Source organism: Phocoena phocoena, chromosome 5, assembly GCF_963924675.1.
Source record: "Phocoena phocoena chromosome 5, mPhoPho1.1, whole genome shotgun sequence".
NCBI lineage: Eukaryota > Metazoa > Chordata > Mammalia > Artiodactyla > Phocoenidae > Phocoena > Phocoena phocoena.
In genome coordinates this window covers 12,131,295-12,154,067 of record NC_089223.1, presented here as the reverse complement: position 1 = coordinate 12,154,067, position 22,773 = coordinate 12,131,295, and the positions used below count along the sequence as shown (strand labels likewise).

The 22,773-nt window shown below is 34.3% G+C and overlaps 1 protein-coding gene and 1 non-coding gene across 3 annotated transcripts in view; one reads left to right on the top strand and one right to left on the bottom strand.

The window, feature by feature from the left end:
- Window positions 1-22,773, bottom strand: part of GRID2 (glutamate ionotropic receptor delta type subunit 2) — a 1,355,780-nt gene that overhangs the window by 450,822 nt on the left and 882,185 nt on the right. The gene's annotated exons all lie outside the window — the stretch shown is intronic.
- LOC136123999 (U6 spliceosomal RNA) lies at window positions 21,171-21,277 on the top strand. The gene has a single exon (XR_010655948.1). It is a non-coding gene; the product is annotated as a U6 spliceosomal RNA (small nuclear RNA).

The window sequence follows — 22,773 nt, the reverse complement described above, 5'->3', positions numbered from 1 at the left end:
ACTTGCCGAGACAGCTCCCACACCATGTAAGCCAGTTCCTTGCAATAAATATCATTATATATATTTCCTACTGGTTCTGTTTCCTGGGTTAAGCTCTGATTGACACACTTGATTTCAAAGGTATCACACTCTCCTGGTTTCACTATTTCACCAGCTGCTTCTTTTAGTCTCCTTTGCTCTTTCCTCTTATTTCTTACTGCTTACTGTTTGGAAGCCCATGGCTCAGTGTTTGGATCTCTTTTCTCTATTTCACTCACTCAGTAAATGATTTTAAATATTATCTATGTGCTGATCCCTTGTGTTTATTTTACTCTACAGCCTGGACCTCTTCCCTAAATCCTAGTCTTAAACACCCATCTCACATCTCCTCCACAGGTTTATAACAGGCATTTTAACATAACATTTCTAAATCTGAATTTCTCAGTTTCTCCACGAAACTTACTCCTCCTGTTGTCTTCCCTTCCCAGTAAATAGCACCAATCTTTCCTATTGCTCAGACCAGAACTTTGAAATCATACTTGACAGCTCCCTTTCTTTCACATGCATGCCCAATATATTAACAAATAAAGTGGACTCTACCTTTGAAAATATCCCAAACAGGTCCTCTCTCTCTTGACTTGCTCCAAAATACCACAATGTTTTGCCTGTATTATTGCATTAAGCTCCTAAATGGTCTCTTTTCTTCTGTCCTTGTTACCATGTGTATACACACAAACACAGTCACAGACACACACACACACTATTCTCAATAGATAAGCTAGCAATCTAAAATATTCTAAAGTAGAAATCAAATCACATCACTTCTCTGTTCCAAACCCTCTGGTAGCTTTATGATTCAGAATAAAAGCCAAAGTTCTTTCAATGGCTTATCAGGCTTCATATGGGTCAACTCCCACTACTATTTTTCTCCTTTCCTTGGATCCAACCACATTAGTCTTTTCAATTTCCTTGAACAAACAGGGAAAGCTTCTGCCTCAGGATTTTTTAAATTTGGGCATCCTTTGCTCTATCTGTTCTTGTCCTGTGCTCACATGGCTTGCTCCATTACCTCTATCTCAGTCATCTGCTCAAATATCACTTCACTAGCGACATCATTCATGTTAATCCCAGGCAAAATTACAATCTCTTTCCTGTATCTATACTCTATCCCTTGTCCCTTCTTTATTTTCCTCCCCAGCACTGATCAGCATTTGATGTACGATATATATTTTACATGTTTATTTAGTTTCTGTCTCCTACCACTAGAATATAAGTTCCTTAAGGTCAAGCATCTTTGTTTTGTTCACTGCCATATTTGGGGGGGGGGGGGGTTAATACAGTGTTTGGCACATAGTAAGTATTTAATAAATACTTCATGAGTAAATGACTAAATGTACTTCTGCTTATGACTGGGTAGATCCATAAACCAATGTGAACAAATATAAGAACATTTAACAGGACAATCACAACATCTTTATCAGACGCAGCCATTTTCTATCTTATTTTTGTAACGTTGCTTATTGGCTTGATTGCCCCCCAGATTACTTCGGTGGAAATTATTTTGTGTGCTAACTTTTTTCAGTAATGTATCTGTCAGGATGTAATTATTACCTATTCGATCTGTTTTTAATTTGCTTGAAGTTAAAGGTTCAAGGATGGAAGAGGATTTTTTTTAAAAAAAAGAAAGGACATAGGGCTTAGAAAAATAATACAACACATGGTTTTAGTTAGAGATTCAAGACAAAAAAATCAGGAGCTACTCTAGGTGTGTCAGAATTAACTTAATTGAAGCTCCCTTATTCTATAAAGTTTATTTTTACTGATCTGTATGGAATGTGCCTCAATTAGACTTGGCAGTTTATAGCTGTTTGAGAGCACGATGTAGAGGCAACTGCCCATAGCCAGATGAATGCTCCCATGCGTCACTGTTGGGAAACAACAGTACAGCAGTGACTTAGTGACTCCAGTGCTAACTGAATGACTATTTTACCTCACAAAATTTTTTGACTTGGTGGCACAATAATGTAACTGTATTAGAAGAACATGCCATGTGCCTGGGGAGGAGGGATGGTTAAGAGTACTCGAAGGGTTTTCACTGAGTATACTCAGGAGTGCAGAAGCCCTGATTTACCTCGCATGGATGAATAGTGTGACACCTTGTTGCTTAAAAATTGCTTATGTTTAAACTACACTCCAGAGCTAAAGGGCCATGCAGATGTCCCATTATTGAATAGCATATGGACACTTCCAGGGCTGTTAAAAATGATCACACCTACCATCTGCTTTTACTGGGGCTCACTGTATATACACAGTTCTAAGAGAGAAGTATATGCCTTTCATTGTAGCTCAGGAGACCTATTTGTAGAAGGAAAAGGAAGCAGGGAAGGCACTTGTGAACTTGCAAGAGAAACTTCATGTTTCAATAATGGTCTCTTTCTCAACAATGTGGCAGTTTTGAATCTCAGAGAGGACAAAAATATTTTAACATAAAGACCATCATTTTAAAAATTTGTAACTTAAGTCTTTAGATATCCAACTAAGTTCAAATTTGGTGGTAAGGCTAAAGTGACTGTGGCATTTTCTGCTTGGATTTCAAAACTTGCTAGTTGCTGGCACAAATATATCTGAGTTCAAAAATTAACCCCAACTTTGTTGTGACTTCAGATGACTACATGGGAAAGGAAAGGGCCTGAAAGAATAGTTATTCTTTTCAGCAATAACAGGAGTAATGGTTTACCTTCTGTGACTCATTACTTCCTAGGTCTGTTCATAGCCCATATCTTCTTCCATTAACTTACCCTTAATTTTTCCCCCAGCTTTTGACTTGCCTTCAGTGTCAAGCACCACGCTAAGTATATAGCACATCCTCAGTCGGTGCCTGGTGAGTGAAATCATATTTACAGAGCATGGATAGGGTGCAAGATGCAGGGGTGTGCGCTGTGGAAAAGGCCATGCTTCTGCTCCTTACACTTTTGTCTCAAAGATAAGGGGAGAAGGACCATAGCTATTCCTCTAGAAATATCCACTACAGCAAGAAAACGATATAAGTTGTGAAATAGGTTTCATTCTTATTTTCCTCTAAAAATATAAAATTACTATGTTAATAGTAAATTAAAATTAGATAAAATTAGTATGTTAATTACTAAAGCAAAGAAATTTATGAGGGCCATCTTGTGAAAGGCCCTGTCATGATCATGTCAGATGGTACTCCATCCTATGAATGAGAATGAAAATTTACAAAGCCCGTCTTGATAAAGGAGAGAATGGACAAATTCCATGGATCTGTCACATTAATAAAATGAACATATTCTTTGAAAAGAGAGGAGCAAATAATAGTTTACATTCAATATTTTATGTGCTTTTCAGTCTTAACATCTCTAAATCATCTAAAAATTCAAATTATTATTAGTGTTGAAAAGCCTACCAGAAGTTTACCTTAGTTACCACGAAATTATATGTTTGCTGTTTGTTATCTTCTGAGTCTAGTTTTTGGAAATTATAATATGATTAATATTTAATTCAGTGTTCATGGTATACCAAACACTGTGAGGACCACTTAATCTTAAGAAAAACCTACCACAAAGTCCTACTGTTTTCCTCAGTTTATAGATTACAGAGTGTCATGTTAAACAACTTGCCCAAACTAACTTGCTTATTACATGGCAGACCCAAAATTATGACCATGGCCCCTTGACCTTCAAGCCCGTGCTCTTAACCACTGGCCTGATGCTTTCTGACATGAGATAAAATGGGAAACAAGAAAGATGAAACAATTCAGTGCCTTAGAGCTTTCAGCTGTATATGTACAAAGTAATTAAAAAGTGACTTGTATACTCTTGAATTCTTCTATGGTAAGATGTAAATGAAGTATCTTAGTTTGTGTTCAGAGTATACAGAACTGTAAAAGCATAATCAGCGTATGATTTGAAAATGTTACCATGAGCAGAAATGACTGTAAGGTCAGTTTTACTGACTACTCATCTTGGTTGAATCTCCCTAAAATGATCACATAATCCACCTTCATCAATACTATAGCATTATACACATGTGAGCATATGCTTATTTTGAAGACACTATCAAATATCACAGCAATCGTGATACCAGAAATACCAAATGTGACAGATTCCTGACGCCTTCTAAGGCCTGGAGCTGCTACTTGTTCTAGTTAAACATCACTGATCTCTCCAGGGCACTAGAGTGCGTCAGGCAAGCCCGGAATCATGGCTAGGCAGAGCAGAAATGACTACTAATGCTTGGCCAACTTTTAACTTGGAATGTTCCAAGTATGAATACTTGGTATTCAAAACCATAGCTAGAAATGAGAATTAGTAACAATCAGTTGCATCAGAACTTTGGTTTCTTTGGATCACATCCATTTCCCACCTTCATAAACTATCCACACCCTGCCCTCCAGGTCACTGTAGCCAGTAGAATGAAATTGGGAATTTTGTTAATGAAGAGGCAGCAGACTATTGTGGTTAGGGGCACTGAGGCTAGAATGACATTATCTAGCTCCAATCCCACCTCTGCTGCTTGCTGTGCCTTGGGCAAATTTCTTTATCTCTCAGTACTGCCCTGTACCCCTGTAACAACTCCATACTTTGTCATAAGGATTAAGTAAATCAATGCATATAAAGCACCTGAAACAGTATCTGACATATGTGAGTGCTAGTATTATTATATTATTACTAATATTACCTTTCTTAGTTGTGAAAAAGATAATATTCAAGGAAGTGTTTTTCAAACTATTTTTTCCCTTTAGTAGATCATGAAATTAGTTTAATTTTCTTGCTTTGCATAAAAACTGAAATATAATCATGTAAAATAGAATAAATAAATAACATTAGAACTCAATGCACACAGTATAGATAAATATTATTCAATATTTTGTAGAACAAATACATATATGTATTCTCAGTTATATGTGAAGTGTATTTCTTAATGTAATTATGGCCCAAAACATTTGAAAAACACTGGCTTAGTATTATCATACAGGAAGTATGGCAGCTTTATATCTGTGCAAAAGGGAATTTTAAAGTTTTGTTACAATTCTAATGTCAAACATTTAATTCATTCATAAATTCAACATTTACTTATAGAACATTTTCTACTGTAGGCACTCCACTATGATCTGGAGGAAAAAAATGACAAGAAAATTTTACATAATCCTTGCCTCAATGGACCTTACAACTTAATGGGAAAACAGTCTTTATCAAATAAGTATATACTAACCACCAATTATGAGATACATTATTCCAACTTCTTACAAATATAAAGAGCTAAACTAAGAAATAAACTAAGGGTCAATTATAAAGGAATACAAAATAATCTCACCAAAAATTAGGAGTAAGAAACAACACTTAAAGATGCATTCAAAGCTGGGAGCTCCCTATAATGTTCCGTAATTAACTGAAGGAGTTGGAAAAAAGTGCAAATGTCGTTTGGGATATTTGCTTTTAACTAAATTTCTATTTATATTATTTCTACCATATAATATTCATCAAATCGCCACTAATCCAGAGAGTCAGAGTCAGTAGCTTGTATAGCATATTTAATAAATCTTTAGTAAAATCAATTAATAGCTCTTAAAATTTATATATATATATTTAATGTAATTTGAATAAAAATCACAGTAGTGTCTTATCAGGAATTAGAAATTTCTGCTGGAGGAATAAAAGGTAATATTATACATTTTTAGTGGAAATGTGGAGTGTTACAGCCTTTAGGCATGTGATTATCAATATCTACTAAAATTAAAATTATGCATATCTTTGGCTGAGCAATTTCATGTTGGGGAATCTAGTCTAACTTATTCCAGTATTAAAGGCAAATGATATTTACTGCAGCATTTTTAAAGTAACCAAGAATTGTAAATAAGGTCATGGCCTACTGATAGGGGAGTGAGTGAACACAATGTGAAAAATTCCTTCCATGACTTTATTATACAGTCATTTCAAAGATTGAATTAGACCTATGCCTGATGACTTAGAGTGGTAAAGAGATTTCCATGAGGAAATTCTGAGTGAGAAAAGCAAGATATTGAAAATGTGTATATAGTAAGATACCATTTTGGGTAAGATAAATAATGACCAAAATGTTGTACATATGTATATTTAGGTATGTATAGGTGTGTGTTTGCATATACATGAAAGTACGTGTGTATATGTGGTATATGTACGTGGTTATATGAGTATAGAGAAAAATATGGAATGAATAACACTAGGCTATTAATATGTTAAATGAAAAGGCAAGAATGAGGGGCAGGATGTTGATGGGATGGAAGGAGAAAAAAGGACAAAAATATCCACAATAAAAACAAGTAATTTTTGGTCTTATTTATGTAAATTTGTATGTCTGTGTGAAAGAGAGGGGGAGGATAAAGAATAGAAAAATGGTTGCATAAAAGGAAACCATAAACGAAAATATAACCCACAGAATGGGAGAAAATATTTGGTAACAATGTGACCGACAAGGGATTAATCTCCAAATATACAAACAGCTCATGCAGCTCAGTATCAAAAAAGAAAAAAACCCAATGAAAAAATGGGCAGAAGATCTAAATAGACATTTCTCCAAAGAAGATGGCCAAAAGCACATGAAAAAATGTTCAACATCACTAATTATTAGAGAAATGCAAATCAAAACTACAATGAGGTATCACTTCACACCAGTCAGAGTGGCCATCATCAAAAGTCTACAAACAATAAATGCTGGAGAAGGTGTAGAGAAAAGGGAACCCTCCTACTCTGTTGGTGGGAATGTAAATTTGTACAGCCACTATAGAGAATAGTATGGAGGTTCCTTAAAAAACTAAAAATAGAGCTACCATATGATCCAGCAATCTCACTCCTTGGCATATATCTGGAGAAAACAAGACTTCAAAAAGATACATGCCCCCCAACGTTCACTGCAGCACTATTTACAATAGCGAAGACATGGAAGCAACCTAAATGTCCATCAGTAGATTAATGGATAAAGAAGATGTGGTATATATAAACAATGGGATATTATTCAGCCATAAAAAGAATGAAATAATGCCATTTGCAGCAACATGGATAGACCTAGAGATTATCATACTAAATGAAGTAAGTCAGACAGAGAAAGACAAATATCATATGATATCGCTTATATGCAGAATATAAAAAAATTATACATATAAACTTATTTACAAAACAGAAACACACTCACAGACTTAGAGAATGAACTTATATTTACCAGGGGGAAGGATAGGGGGGAGAGGGATAGATTGGGAGTTTGGGAATGACATATACAAACTGCTATATATAAAATAGATAATCAACATGGACCTACTGTATAGCACAGAGAACTCTACTCAGTACTCTGTAATAACCTGTATGGGAATAGAATCTGAAAAAGAATAGATATATGTATAACTGAATCACTTTGCTGTACACCTGAAACTAACACAACATGTAAATCAACTATACTCCGATATAAAATAAAATTAAAATAAATATTATAGTTCCCCAAAATGCATGCATAGATGACTGTTAATAAAGTGTTAAAGAAATATAAGAGCAAAGTCAACAAAAGAAAAAGAAAAAAAAATAAATCAGTTGATGTTGATGCCTGTCAGTAAAGATTAAATATGAACATATGTGTTAAGTGATGACTAAGATTTTTCATGTTCTCTAGATACGATAGTTACTATTTTTCTAATTACACCACAGAAATCTTTGTTACTGGACTAGATTTGTAATGTCCTTTTGCCTTGAGGATACCTCTCCCCTATTCCATTTCTCCTTATCACACACTCACACTCACAAACACAAACTCACAAGCAGTCACATGCCATAGAATTGCTCCTGCAAAACCAGACTTTAGTATCAGACCATAAGCAACTTTGAGAAACTTTAACATGAAATTTATTGTTAACACATTACAAAGCTATTGCCATTTTTATGAACTATTGGGCAGTTTTGTTAGCTTTTAAACCTTTGAGTCAATGTCTTACACAATATTTCTTTTATGAAGATAAAAAGGAACACATTTCTCTCAGTGCCAGGAATAACTGTGTCCCTAAGCACTTTAACATATGCTGAAAACTGCATAACTGATCTAGACTTGTTATCTGGGCCTCTAGAAAGAGTGGTGTTAAACTTTACTCCTAGTTTCACATATTTTTATTACCTTATTGGCTCTTTACTCTAATTTTCTCACTTATGTTTAGTTGTTTTAACATGGCAATATTTTAAAGCCATATTGAATGTTTTAGGATCAATGTAGGTTATACATACATATACACAAATAACAATAAGGGCCCTGAAAAAAGCAGACACTCCAACACTGCCTTGTGTGGAACACAGAAGAAATAGGTCTTAGCAACACAGACCAAGGGTGACTACTCTTCCTTGACAAGGGGGAATTGTAAATTGATATCATAACGCATGTTATATTAGTTGAATATCTTTACCTAAAAGAAACTAAATATATGTATATGTAGATGTTATAGAAACAAATCCAATTCTTGTATTTTTAAGTGCTCAAAATAAAGAATCTCTAAAATATATGTGCACCAACATGTGTGGATACCTGAACTTCAGGAAGCCAAACTGACTATTAAAGAGTGGGTAAAATTAGGTGACCAGTAGTATCCCTTAAAGAATTCTCTCTGTGGAAACCTAACAATCTCTGGTTTTGCCATATGTTTCAAAGTATTCCAGTAAGTTACTTTATAGAACAATAGATGTATAAGTTACCAGATTTTTTGAAATTGCATTGAATCCAGTCACTTAAAAAAAAGTACAGGTGGAACAATTACCCCTATTTTCTTTCTTTCAGCTAACATTTTTCTTCTATAAGTTTATTTGATTGTGTCAGCATGATAATAGAAGCCAAAAAGGTTCATTATGCTCTCATTCAAACAAAATGACTAATAGCTAATCATCTACCTATGGAGCTTTTCTTTGCACAAAATTTACCACAGTTTTGTACAAAACTTTAGAGGATCATAAATGATCATTTATAACTGACATATACGTACAATGAATGTATCATTTAAAAAATAGATTTACTTAATTTCCTAAAAGGTTTCTTGTTATATTACAGCCTTTTTGGCAAAAGAATGTATGTTGTTTCACACTTAATCAAACAAATACTATATCTGTCCTGAAAGAAAATTATAGGAAAGAACTTAGATCACTAAGAATGATTCAGTCAAGTTACAGAAAATCAACGTAATATTTTAAGAAAGCAAAACTACTTCTCATTTTAACAAGTCTGTTATTCACACAACATGGGAAAAAAATAAAAATTAAGCATAGGAAACATAATTACTAGGAGAAATTCAAGAGAACAAATAAATTTGGGAACCTCATGTGAAAAGACATCTTTAAACCTTCACAAGAATAAGTCAAAATTTTTACTATCAACACAAACTTTTACTTTGACACAAAAATTTTTACTATAAACACAAACGTTTACTTTGACACAGTTCAATTCTAACAGAATATGTGAAAGGACAGTCTCATTTTTAATGTATGTAATAAAAACATGATGTAGATAAGGAAGCTCAGAATTATGTGGTAACCAACTCCCTTTGGACAGATGGTGCACCTAAGGCAGTTAGACTCCATTTCTCCTGCAAGATGGTGGCCATCTAAGGGCAATGTTGGTGCTGAACAAGGGGCAGGGTACCACCTGTCTATCACCAACAGCACTGGGAATCCCCCAGGCAATGCATGCATTTAGCACAAGTTCTAAAGTCTTGGGCCCTCTGCAGCTGATACTTGATATGAATAGAAGTACACCATTTAAAGGTGGCTCAAGTACACAGTAGATCCCTGAGTCTAACAATAATTTTGACTACATTTTTATTGTTTCGAAATTTTCTGATGTTTATATCAACACAATTGCTGCATCATCTCAGCAATACTGTACTGGAAACAACGTTAAAATTAAGCCATTGAGTACATTCATGATGCCTGAATCCCTGTCTGCAATATGAGAAGCATTCAATGAAAAGTGTAACATCATTTGAGGATATTGTCAATAAAATATGATGGGAAAAAGTACCAAATCTATATGAAAAATACATTTCTTGGCACAAGACATATGTTAAAAATACATTTGGGTAAATTTTATTATATAGAGACACTTTATCAGGGTTAAATAACTTTAGTCATGTCATTTAAGTGCAACTATTAGAGATGGTAAAGTTGAGATAGGAGGGGAGGATGTGTCCTCTAATTTATCCATTCAGACCTTCAACCATTCACTGACAACACATGAGATTTTATGCCTGTAATTCTGACAGACTGCTATTGATGAAACTAGTGTAATGAAGAAATTTCAACTGGGTTTTGCTTCCAGAATTGGCCATACAATAGCAGACCAATTATCATGGACTACAGTGAATATATTCATTTCATTAAATGAATTTTGCCTCTTTTAATACAACAATAATATATTGACACATCCAGTTAGCTAATATGCTGATATCACATATTTATATGGTAGTGAAATATTTTTAAATGCCATTTGAAGCAAAATAAAAAGAAGTAAATGTCTTTCAGTTAAGTTAAACTCAATTTCTTCTTAATTCATTGTAACTATTCTGAATTCCTCTTTGCCATGAGAAATGCTCTGAAGGCATATTCTCTCCTTTCAGAGGCTATGAAGCAACTGGAAGTTACTGAGTGGTGTTTGAAACCAGCTTTTAAGGTTCCACCTGCCTTGCCTTAGGACAGCACTGTGAAGACTTCCTTCTCTGCAGTTTCCTGCCTGCTTAAAGTGAAGCACCCGGTTCTTCTCTCACTGTCACCCTGGTGACAACTGCAGTTCATCTCTGAATAAACAGGTAATTCAGGTAAAGTCCGATACTTCCTCCTTCCTACACTCTATTCCAGAGTCTTTTCTCTCATAAACAGAACAGTAATGATGCAGGAAAAAACAACATATATTTCCCAGCATCTTCGTAAGCCTTATTCAACTTCATGGTGAATTTTTTTTTTCAATAAGGTGATTGATTACTTGGGTGTCTAAACTACAATACCAGTTCACTTCTTTTAATTCTTCTCTCACTTAGATTATATATAATATATAAAGAAAAGACCTAATTTTTTTTGCCAACTATCTAGTGCTGGGTATTCTATTTTATTTTTTCTTATTTTAGCCTCACAATAATCCTATCACTATTTTGCTCACCTTAAGAGTAAAGAAACTTCTCCTAGAGTTAAGTCTTAGGGAAATGTTGATTTTCTATTGTATCAACTTTTACTTCATAGAATTTAGTTCTCTATTAATTTCAGAGGAATGATCAACTTTACGCAAAGGAATTATAATTTGGAATATAATTTGTTTCAGAAAGCAAAGCATAATCTTGTGGGAGGGACTCATCTAAACACTGTATATAACACTGGTTGGATTAAGATAAATTCCACAACCAATGTACAAAGTCCTTTGTTAAGACAAAACAAAACAAACAAACAGAAACAGAAGAAAAAAATAGGAAAGTGTTTCCTGATTGAAGGGATCAGAAGAGTTCCAAGGAGATGGTCTTTGAGATAGGTCTTGAATGATAGATTTTTGTAAGGTGTGTGTATTGGAGGTTGAGGCTGGGGGAAGGAGTTTTAAGGAAACTACCAGGTGAAGTTAATGGCACAAGCACAGACAAGGTGTATGAACTAAAGGAGAGCATGTAGTTCTCAAAAACTGGAAAGTAGATTTAGGCTACAAAAAGGAGGCAGACAAATTTGAAAATAGTATCAAGTTTGGACATGGGAAAAAAAATTAGGTCGCAGGTACTTCTGGGAGATAGTCCCTAGTAGTATAGATTTCACTGGCATATTTGAAGATTTTTGGTTCATCCATCCTCCTAATAGACTACACTGGGTGCTGCAACTCATTCATTATCATCAAGCCAACATTCCAGTAACCCTGACTTACAAGAGATGGCTTCAACTTGTATGGTGCTCAGAATCTATTTTATAGTCTATTTTTATAAGCCTTTCGCTTATATAATAGTTCTGTTTTGTTTTTCACATCAGTCACAATTTATTGCAGTATTTTATGTAAATTCAAGGGCATATTCACAATAGGCACGGAAAAAAAGATTTTTCTTCTGACATATATTGTTATTTGAAGTTTAGATACATCTAGGCATAAATTACAGTTTCACTCCAAAGAAACTACACAGTTTACTGACATCCAAAGACTGTTAAAGTCTTAACACAAAATAATTTAGATAGACTTAAAATCATTTTTCCTGGATTTAGAAAAAAAGTTTAGTCTTTGTAGATCTGATTCAGTGTGCAGAATTTTATTTTAGAACAACATAAATTGCCTTGATTACCAATTCTGCAATCTTATTCCTACAGCAGTAGGAAGAATTATACTGTCACTATCATCTCTTGACTTTCATAGCACTCCAAATGCTTGTTTAAAAAGTATGAATTTAATTTATATTTTAGCATTTGCAGTATAATGATTTTGCTAAACTTAAAATTTCAAAGCCTTTATTTTCCCATTAACTTACATATTTGGTCTTAAGCATATAGGAGCTTATACTTAATTTCCTTCCCTTCCACAAAATATTTTATAAAAATAGTAAATACAGAAAAAAAGTATGTATATAAAATCATTCATGTTTTAAATATCACTGGAATTTTGCAATGTCAACTATTTAGTATTGTTTTTAATATATCCAGTTAAAAAGGCAAATTTGTGTTGACCTGAGATGTATAGTTCCTGATATTTCTCCTCTTATATGTTTTATTTTTTTCTTTACATGATAGAAGTTTACATATAGAAGATTAACTATCTTTCTTATATAAAAAGGTACAATAATAAGCAACATCTAGACACGTTTGGCCAGAGGAGAAGTATCAGGACAGACAGGATTTCTCAGCCATGAAGAATTCTAATATCCTATGACTGAGAGGATCTTTTAAGGCATTTGAAGTGCTCAGACTCATTCAGTAACATAAAAATACCATGGTTCAACGACATAAATTTACTTGGGCAATATTTGTAATACAATTTGCTTTCTCTGGAAGTAGGTATTACATATTGGATATACAATTTTTATAGAATGTTTTTAATTATACAAGTGTGCCTGTGATTGCTGGTATAGTATATGAAGTCAGATGACATATTAAGAAATTGAAAAGTTTCTGTGGTTTAAGAAAACTCAAACAATGCTGAGTCATTCTCTTTTCTGTTATGCAATTAAGTTAGAAGAAATAATGTGTATGACATCGATTCATTTAATCACGTACCCATTCCCTTCCTCCCTCATTCACCCAATATTTACTGAGCGTCTACTATGTGGGCCAGGTGTTATAGACATAATGACTGATATACCTTCAGTTTTAAGGAACAAGACCTCTTAAAAACGCAAAACTGTACCAAAGGGTAACAAAATATGTTCTTTATATTCTAATATTCTAACTGTATTTTTACTCATAGATTTCAGAAAAAATACAATTACACTATTTCTTCAAGCTAATATAACTATATAATTATGTGTATAAAATTTGTTGTAATTCTGCAAAAAAATAAGCAGATATACATATGCACTAAGATCTTGCCCCACCTTTAAAAAAATGTGGTGAGGCAATTGAAACATATAGCCCTTCTATTGCATTCATTTCTTTTAGACTATGATGAAAAACTTGAGTGGTTAACCCTATGTCTTCTAATTTTCAATTTGCACTTAAAGAAATAGAAAGTAAAAATAGGCAAGAAGCATTACTGTGTTTTCACGTCCTCCCTTTGATACAAATGAATCAAGCTATTGTTACATGGGTACATTAGGGCAACAAATTGAAGACTTCAACACTAATAAAAGGAGATAAGAAGCTGCCAGTAAGAAAGTATGAAAAAGTAGAAAATTTGACATCCTCTAAGGAATGGAAAATCATACTAGATATGAAAAAAATGACTGCTGGTGCAAAAGTAATGAACAGTGAAACCTAACTATAAAATGTTTAATGCTTGGAACTACAGAGTGTACCCATTAATATACTTCTATGACATGAAATATTATAGAGATTGAGTTAGGTGCTTCCAGTGTATAAAGTATGACCTGAGATTAAATTCTGAAATGATCATGAATTCTGTGAACCCACTAGAGTTCATCTGTTCTCTGAAAGCACAGTAAAGATGAGTGGTAACTAAACTCCCAGTTCAGTGTTTTCTAAATTGTCTGAAGCTGCTTATTTAGCTACTTGTGGGGCTTTACTTACTTTGAAAAAGTAGGCAATAGGCAGGAAAGTCAGATGTAGTATATAAATTCTTCCCAATGCACACAGTGAACCATCACAGAGCATGAACTGACCTCCTAGGGTCCCTATGTCAATTCCCAGAGGCCACGAGAATTAACTGCCCTTACACATCTCCCAAGCTGATAGGTCTCAAAGTTTAGAGAAATTTAACATTATTAAAATACATACCCCTAGGCTTCATTCTCAGAAATCTTGATTGTATGTTCAGGGCTTTGTAATTTTCATAAAATTCTGGGTGATTATGATATGTTAGACATTGGTAACTCATTTTGAGCAGAGACTTGGGGCAAGTCTTGAGAGTTCCAATTATATACAAACAGTGTCTGTTTCCAGAGAAAAAGTATCATTTTGTATAAATAAAGTACCATTGATCAGAAAGGGACTTTTTTTGGCCACATCAGACCTCAGTGGCTATAACCACTGGGGTATATTTAACCAAGAGAATACAGACTCTTAAAGAAGAGATAGAGCAATTTTCCTTGGGAAATTTATTTAATGTTATGTTCACTATTTTACAGCCTATCAGTTTCATAATTCGACAGAATTCTTTAAGACAGAAAGTAACAGAGATTGGACTCATATGTGAGGAACTATTTCTGATGTGTATACACTCGACCCTTGAAAACTCAGGGGTTAATCCGAATATAATTTATAGGTAGCCCCGTATCTGTGGTTCCGTCACATCCTCTGATTCAACCAACTTCAGACCATGTAGTACTGCAGTATTTACTACTGAAAAATATCTGCGTGTTAAGAGGACCAGCGCAGTTCAAACCCTCATTGTTCAAGGGTCAACTGTATTTGAAATATATGTTTTACAAAATACATATATCTTAGCAACCATACACACACACACACACACACACACACACACACACTCACACACCCTAAAACCTGTCACATGAGATAAAATCCAAACTCCGCACTTTGGTATACAATGTCCTTTCAAAATGTGAGCTAATTTTTCTGTCATATCTTCCACTCTTGCCTTACTCATATGAAGGTCCTGACCCAGAAAGTCTCACAGAGCCCTGGATCTAGTGTGACTCTACATTTTCTGAATATACAGTTTCAATGAGGTATATTCAGAATTAATTTAATACATAATAAGTATTAATAGAGTAATTATGTGGACTTAGAGGATATGAAAAAATAAAGGATTCCATCAAGTTCAAAGGTCTTTAAAGTTAAATGGAAAAAAATATTTATATATCTTAGGTGTCAAAAAATTATCTAAAATCCAATCAAGTCCTATAAAAGTGTGGGAGGTTTACAAACAATATAATTAGATTGGGGACCTATACACATGAGTTCTTCCAGTTTATAAAGTTATGTTAAAGATCATTTCTAGACCTCAGTATATTTAATACAATCCTAAACAAAAGCCTGTTACTATCTTGGCTCAGTATCCCCCAAATTGGTTAGAATTATCTTATTATTACTTTAATGGATAAGATTTTTTCAAATCTAGAAAGAGATCAAATTAATAACAAAAATTTTTAAGAGAATAAAATCAGATATATTAATATTATTAATGTTAGATGTATGAACTAGTAAAGTTCAATATTTGTGTACTTATAACGTGCCTAATTGAAGTAATACATAATTGAATAATTTAGATGTTAAAGTGGAGATTTTATTAAGTTGTTATATAGTATTGGAGATTATAAACAAACTTAAGATGTCATATAATTATACATTTATTAGAATACTCAAATACTGGGATACTTTGTTAATGATATAACCGAAGTAGAGTACTTTAAAAAGGTGAACAAATGTACTTAACTTGCAACTGCAGTTTATAATATTCAAAGGTGTTTCATTAACTTTTTAAGTGACACCAAATATTTTTCGAATATTTAAAAGTAATTGTTGGGCTTCCCTGGTGGCGCAGTGGTTGAGAGTCCGCCTGCCGATGCAGAGGACACGGGTTCGTGCCCCGGTCCGGGAGGATCCCACGTGCCGCAGAGCGGCTGGGCCCGTGAGCCATGGCCACTGGGCCTGCGTGTCCGGAGCCTGTGCTCCGCAACGGGAGCAGCCACAATAGTGACAGGCCCGTGTACCGCAAAAAAAAGTAATTGTTAAAACAGAAGGAGGGGGTGAAGAATGAGCAGAGAGAGGCTGACTAAAGACTTAAAAAGTTAAAGTCTTAATAAGGGAGTAGATTTTTAAATTTGTAACCTTAATAAATTGTACATTTATTTTAAAACCAAATCAACTCCTACATGGTCTTTTCTGCTCACAAAAACCACCCTTAAAGACACCAACGAATCATTATGAACCAATCGTTAACCTCTTAATGCAAAGTTATTTCTCTTTTCCTATGACTTATAATAAGGTTTTTACAATACCCGTCAGAATCCTTCTCTTTTTCTATTTAAAATTCTGTTTTCTTCAGTGGACTACGAGCTGCTTATAGCATGCTCTGTACATTCATTACATCCTCAAACAAAATATTACTAAATTAAGTGCATCCTTCCTCTTTGAACAATTTTCTGGATAAGGTGATGCTATGCTCTGTCTATAATACTCTTGCTACCTTTGCTGTGTCACTATTTCTTCCTCATACCCATTAGGAGTAAGCATTCCCTAAGGCTAATACCTATTCCCCCACCCTGTACCTTATCATCACCAGTTCTCCCCCAGAGAGCGCATCTATTCTCAGTTTTAACCACTCTTTCTCAAATCAGTACGGGTACTTTGGCAATTGCCTTTGAGCTCCAGTGCCATGTTTATGATTACCTGCCAGACATTAAGATTTCTCATCTCAGCAAATAACATGGCTTTAAAAAGTCAAAAGAATTTCTTCAAAGCCAGCACAGTCTGTGGTTTTCTCACTTTCTAGCAGGAGCAACATTATTTTTCCAGTTACCTACTACTGAAAACTTGGAATCGTTATTGGCATTTCCCTCTTTCAATACATTTCCTCCCATTCTCAGTGAGTCTCCTTGAGGATTTATTTCTCTATGTATCTGCCCTTTTCTACCATTCTCTCTACCACCATCACCCCATCGTCCTGGTTTCTGCCACCATAGTTCATGTCCAGACCATCTCCCACATTTAGCAGTTGGCTGACTGTTCTTCCTGAGTGTTGTCTCTCATTATAATCTACCTCATGTGCTGCTGCCAGGGTGATCTACCAACCTGATACACATCAGTCCTCGAACAGGGTCCAAATTCTTTAGCTATACATTTAAATGCTCTGTGTTCTAGCATCATAATAACTCCCTAATGTTATTTCCCATGTTTTCCTTTCATGGATGCTCTAATCCAAGGGCTGGTAAACTTTTCTGTAAAGGGTCAGATCATAAACATTTTAGGCTTTGTGGGTCATACAGTCTATGGTATCTGTCCCAACCATGCATTATATCACAAAAGCAGCCATAGATAACACATAAAGAAATGGGTGTGGCTATGTTCCAATAAAACTTTATAAAACAAAACAGGTGGTGGGGAGACTAGATTGAGCTGGAGGGCCATATAGAGCCCACACCTGTGTCTAATCCAATCACATTTATCTGCTCTTTTCCTTCAGATGTAATCACCATCTCACTTCCATAGACTCTTTCACAATTCAAAGGCCCCCTCTTTTCTTTTCTGATCATGGAAGTCTTATGAATCTCTATATGCTAATACTCTCTTTGGAAACTTCTTTTAATCCTCAATTTCACAGTGATCCATTTTTTTCTTAAAACTTCAGTAGATGTCTCCTTTCTTTGTTTTTTCATTCACTTAAACACTTAGGAAACACTCACATGTCAGAAGCTATTACAGGGACTAAAGTTATAAAGATGAGCAGATACTGTAGGAATGGCAAGTCTTGTGTGAAGGGGGTGCAGGTGGGGATGGGAGTGGTGGTAAGTTGCAGTGACTTCACTTTAATACATGTAATGAAAATATGAGTATCACATTTATTCTTGGCTAAGACATTCAGTTTATACCTGAATTTAGAGAACAGTAATAAACAATCACTACATTATAGACATATTTTAACTTTTTTTTTTTTTTTTTTTTTGTGGTATGCGGGCCTCTCACTGTTGTGGCCTCTCCCGTTGCGGAGCACAGGCTCCGGACGCGCAGGCTCAGCGGCTCATGGCTCACAGGCCCAGCCGCTCCCACGGCATGTGGGATCCTCCCGGACCGGGGCACGAACCCACGTCCCCTGCATTGGCAGGCGGACTCTCAACCAGTGCGCCACCAGGGAAGCCCCATTATAGACATATTTTAAAATTACTACTATATTTTAAAACTAACTATATTTTAAAGTTTTCATAACAAATAGCTCATAAGCACTTAAAATATCAATGAACCATAAGTGATATTATTTAAAAAAAAAAAGCCAACTGAAGGTTTAAAGCTTAAATGTCTTGCAGTTTCTATCATAATATTATATTGAACTATGTTTCATATGTTAAAGTTTAAAACCTACTTAAAAAATCAATATAGTGAAAAGAAAGATAAAGTATATCCATTGTTAATCCTCTATTTATAACCATGCTAACATTGCTAGTGCCATGTCTCTACTTATGTATCACTGTGATGTCATATTGCTGCTTTGCAAGTAAAATTATTAGACACATCAAATAATGTGTAAAAATAATATAAAAATAAGATACTTATTTAATGAAAAATTTGAGTTAAAATGAAGCCAAACTAAACATAAGAGGTTTCTTTTTATGCAGAGAAGGGCAAGTAGATGTATCTTAAAAACAAAATAGCTTACTTTTTTGTATGCCTTAAGTATAGGGCCTGTTGCATAAAAATAGTTATGTGTGTATATCATCTTTTCTAACAGATAATAAGTTTATGGAGAGCAAGGATCATATGGGGTATGTTTTTGTATCCATTTTGCTTCATACAGTATCTTACTGAAAATACTTGTTCATAGTTATGGAAGCAGAAGATATGAAATAAATATTTTGTTCCTTAAAGAAACTATTATAAGGTCTAAACTTTTTAAAAAATATAGGAGTAAAAGTTTTATTAAATATCCCATATTTGATTTAAAATCAGCAAATACAGTACATATAAAAAACTGTATCTGCTTCAGCAAGGTTGCAGGATATAAGATCAATATACAAAAATCAATTATATTTCATATCTAATCAACAAACAATCCAAAGTAAAATAATAAAACAATCCCATTTATAATAGCTTCAAAAAGAATAAAATATTCATGAATACATTCAATGAAAGAAGAGTAAGACTTGTACACTGAACACTACAAAACATAGTTGAAAGAAATTAAAGAAGAGCTAAATAAATTGACAGAAAGCTCATGTTCATTGAAGATTTAATACTTTTAAGATGGGAATACTCCCCAATTTGATCTACAGATTCAGTATAATCTCTATAAAAATCCTAGCTGCCAGTTTTGCAGAATTTGACAGGTTGACTTTAAAACTCACATGGAAATTAAAGGAACCCAGAGTAGTCAAAATGATCTTGAGAAGAACAAAATTGAATGACTTACATACTCTGATTACAAACATACAATAAGCAAGATACTGTGGGATTAGGATGAGAACAGACATACAGATCAATAGAATAGAACTGAGGGTCCAGAAGTAAGCATCCTCATTTATAGTCAATTGTACTTTGACAAAGATGGCGTGACCATTCAATGGGTACAATTGGTGTTGGAACAAGTGTATATCCACATGCAAAAGAGTAAAATTGGGCCCCTACTTCACAACATACACAAAAATTAAATCAAAATGAATCACTGTTTAAAATGTAAGAGCTGAACTATAAAAGTATTAGAAGAAATCTTAAGAGTAAATCTTAGTAACATTGGGTTAGGTAAAGTTACCCAGCTACCAAAAAACAAAAAAAATAGATAAGCTGGACTTCATGAAAATTCAAAACTTTTGTGCTACAAAGGATACCATCAAGATAGTAAACAGATAACCCACAGTTGGTGGAAAATATGTGCAAATCCTATATCTGATAAGGGACTTGTATTCAGTATATACAAAGAACTTTTACAACCTAACAATAAAAAGAAAACCCAATTAAAAATGGTGAAAGGATTTGAATAGATATTTCTTCAAGTATGTACAAATGGCCAATAAGCACATGAAAAGATGGTCATCATTAGTCACTAGAAAAATGTAAATCAAAACCATAATCAGATATCACCTCACAGCCACTAGGATTGCTATAATAATAATATTAATATTAATAAAATTAGAAAATAACAAGTGTTGTTAAGGATGTGAAGAAACTGGAACTGTCACGCATTGCTAGTGAGGATGCTAAGTGGTACAGTCACATTGGAAAGCAGTTCAGTAATCCTCAAAACGTTAAACATAGAGTTATCATATGAATGATCAATTCCACTTCAAGATATATGTGAATAGCAATGAAAAAAAATGATCACATAAAAGCTTGTACATAGAAGTTAATAGCATCATTATTCATAATAGCCAGAAAGTGGAAACAACACAAATGCCCATAAACTGTATAATGGATAAACAAATGTGGTATATTCAGACAATGGAATATTGTTTACCAATAAAAATGAATGAAGTACCAAAGTACCAATCCATGCTACAATAGGGATGAATCTTAAGAACATAACGCTAAGTGAAAGACGTCAGTCACAAAAGTCCTTATATTATATATTTCCATTTATGTTAAATGTCCAGAAGAGGCAAATCCACAGAAAGAGAAAACAGATTAACGGTTGCCAAAGCCTAGCAGAATGGAGAAATGAGGAGTGACTACTATTGGGTACAGAGTTTATTTTTCGGGTGATATTCTTAAAATAGATAATGGTGAGGGTTGAATAACTGTGAATATACTAAAACCACTGAATTTTGTACTTTAAAAGGGTAAATATTATGGTACTTGACTTATAATTCAATAAAGCTATTATATTTTTTCAATCTGCACTTGCATCAGGAAGTGAAATAGGCTTCTCTTTCAAAAAATAACTAACAAGTGCTCGCTTCGACAGCACATATACTAAAATTGGGATGATACAGAGAAGATTAGCATGGCCCCTGCACAAGGATAACATGCAAATTCGTGAAGCGTTCCATATTTTTAACATCATTAATCATTAGAGAAATGCAAATCAAAACTACAATGAGATATCATCTCACACCGGTCAGAATGGTCATCTTCAAAAAATCTAGAAACAATAAATGCTGGAGAGGGTGTGGAGAAAAGGGAACACTCTTGCACTGCTAGTGGGAATGTGAATTGGTACAGCCACTACGGAGAACAGTATGGAGGTTCCTTAAAAAACTACAAATAGAATTACCATATGACCCAGCAATCCCAGTACTGGGCATATACCCTGAGAAAACCATAATTCAGAAAAAGTCATGTACCAAAATGTTCACTGCAGCTCTATTTACAATAGCCAGAAGATGGAAACAACCTAAGTGTCTATCATTGGATGAATGGATAAAGAAGATGTGGCACATATATACAATGGAAAATTACTCAGCCATAAAAAAAACAAAATTGAGTTATTTGTAGTGAGGTGGAGGGACCTACAGTCTGTCATACAGAGTGAAGTAAGTCAGAAGGAGAATGACAAATACCATATGCTAACACATATATATGGAATCTAAGAAAAAAAAATGTCATGAAGAACCAAGGGTAAGACAGGAATAGAGACACAGACCTACTAGAGAATGGACTTGAGGATATGGGGAGGGGGAAGGGTAAGGTGTGACAAAGTGAGAGAGTAGCATGGACATATATACACTACCAAATGTAAAATACATAGCTAGTGGGAAGCAGCCGCATAGCACAGGGAGACCAACTGGGTGCTTTGTGACCACCTAGAGGGGTGGGATAGGGAGGGTGGGAGGGAGGGAGACGCAAGAGGGAAGAGATATGGGAACATATATATATGTATAACTGAGTCACTTTGTTATAAAGCAGAAACTAAACACCATTGTAAAGCAATTATACTCCAATAAAGATGTAAAAAAAAAAAAACTCAACAAAAAATAACTAACAAAATAAAATTTCAAGACTAGATTTTGTGGCAATGTCTCTTTCTGTAAAGCTAACTTATTTCTCCAGGTTCTGTTAACCCTGCCTCAGAAATGCATGGCCAGACTTCCTCCCCAAGAAATATAATTCTTTGAATATGCTTCAAAGTTCCCTAGTTCCTACTGGTACACAGAAGAGCTAAGGTGCTAGTCTCTGTCACTCAGGGGAATGTTAGCTTGTCTCTGACCATTCCTAAAATTCTACATTGTACTTAAAACCTTATAAAAAATGAGAAGTGATGTGAAGTGAAATTCATGGATTATCCTAATTCTCATTTTTGTAAAGATTGTTTACTTCTTTTCTCTTAAATCTGCTAGTAATCCTTCTGAGTAGTTATAGTAATAAACAGATTCAAGTTATCTTTCAACTTTTCTCATTTCCTCATATCCAGTCTTATACCTCTGAGTAATAATTATAGGACTGAAAACATAAAATAAGGCCATAACAATAAGACAACAACAAGAAAGCAATAGGATGTGTTAGAAAATGTCATGTTAGTAAACAAATGGCATAATTAAGATTTAACTGTATA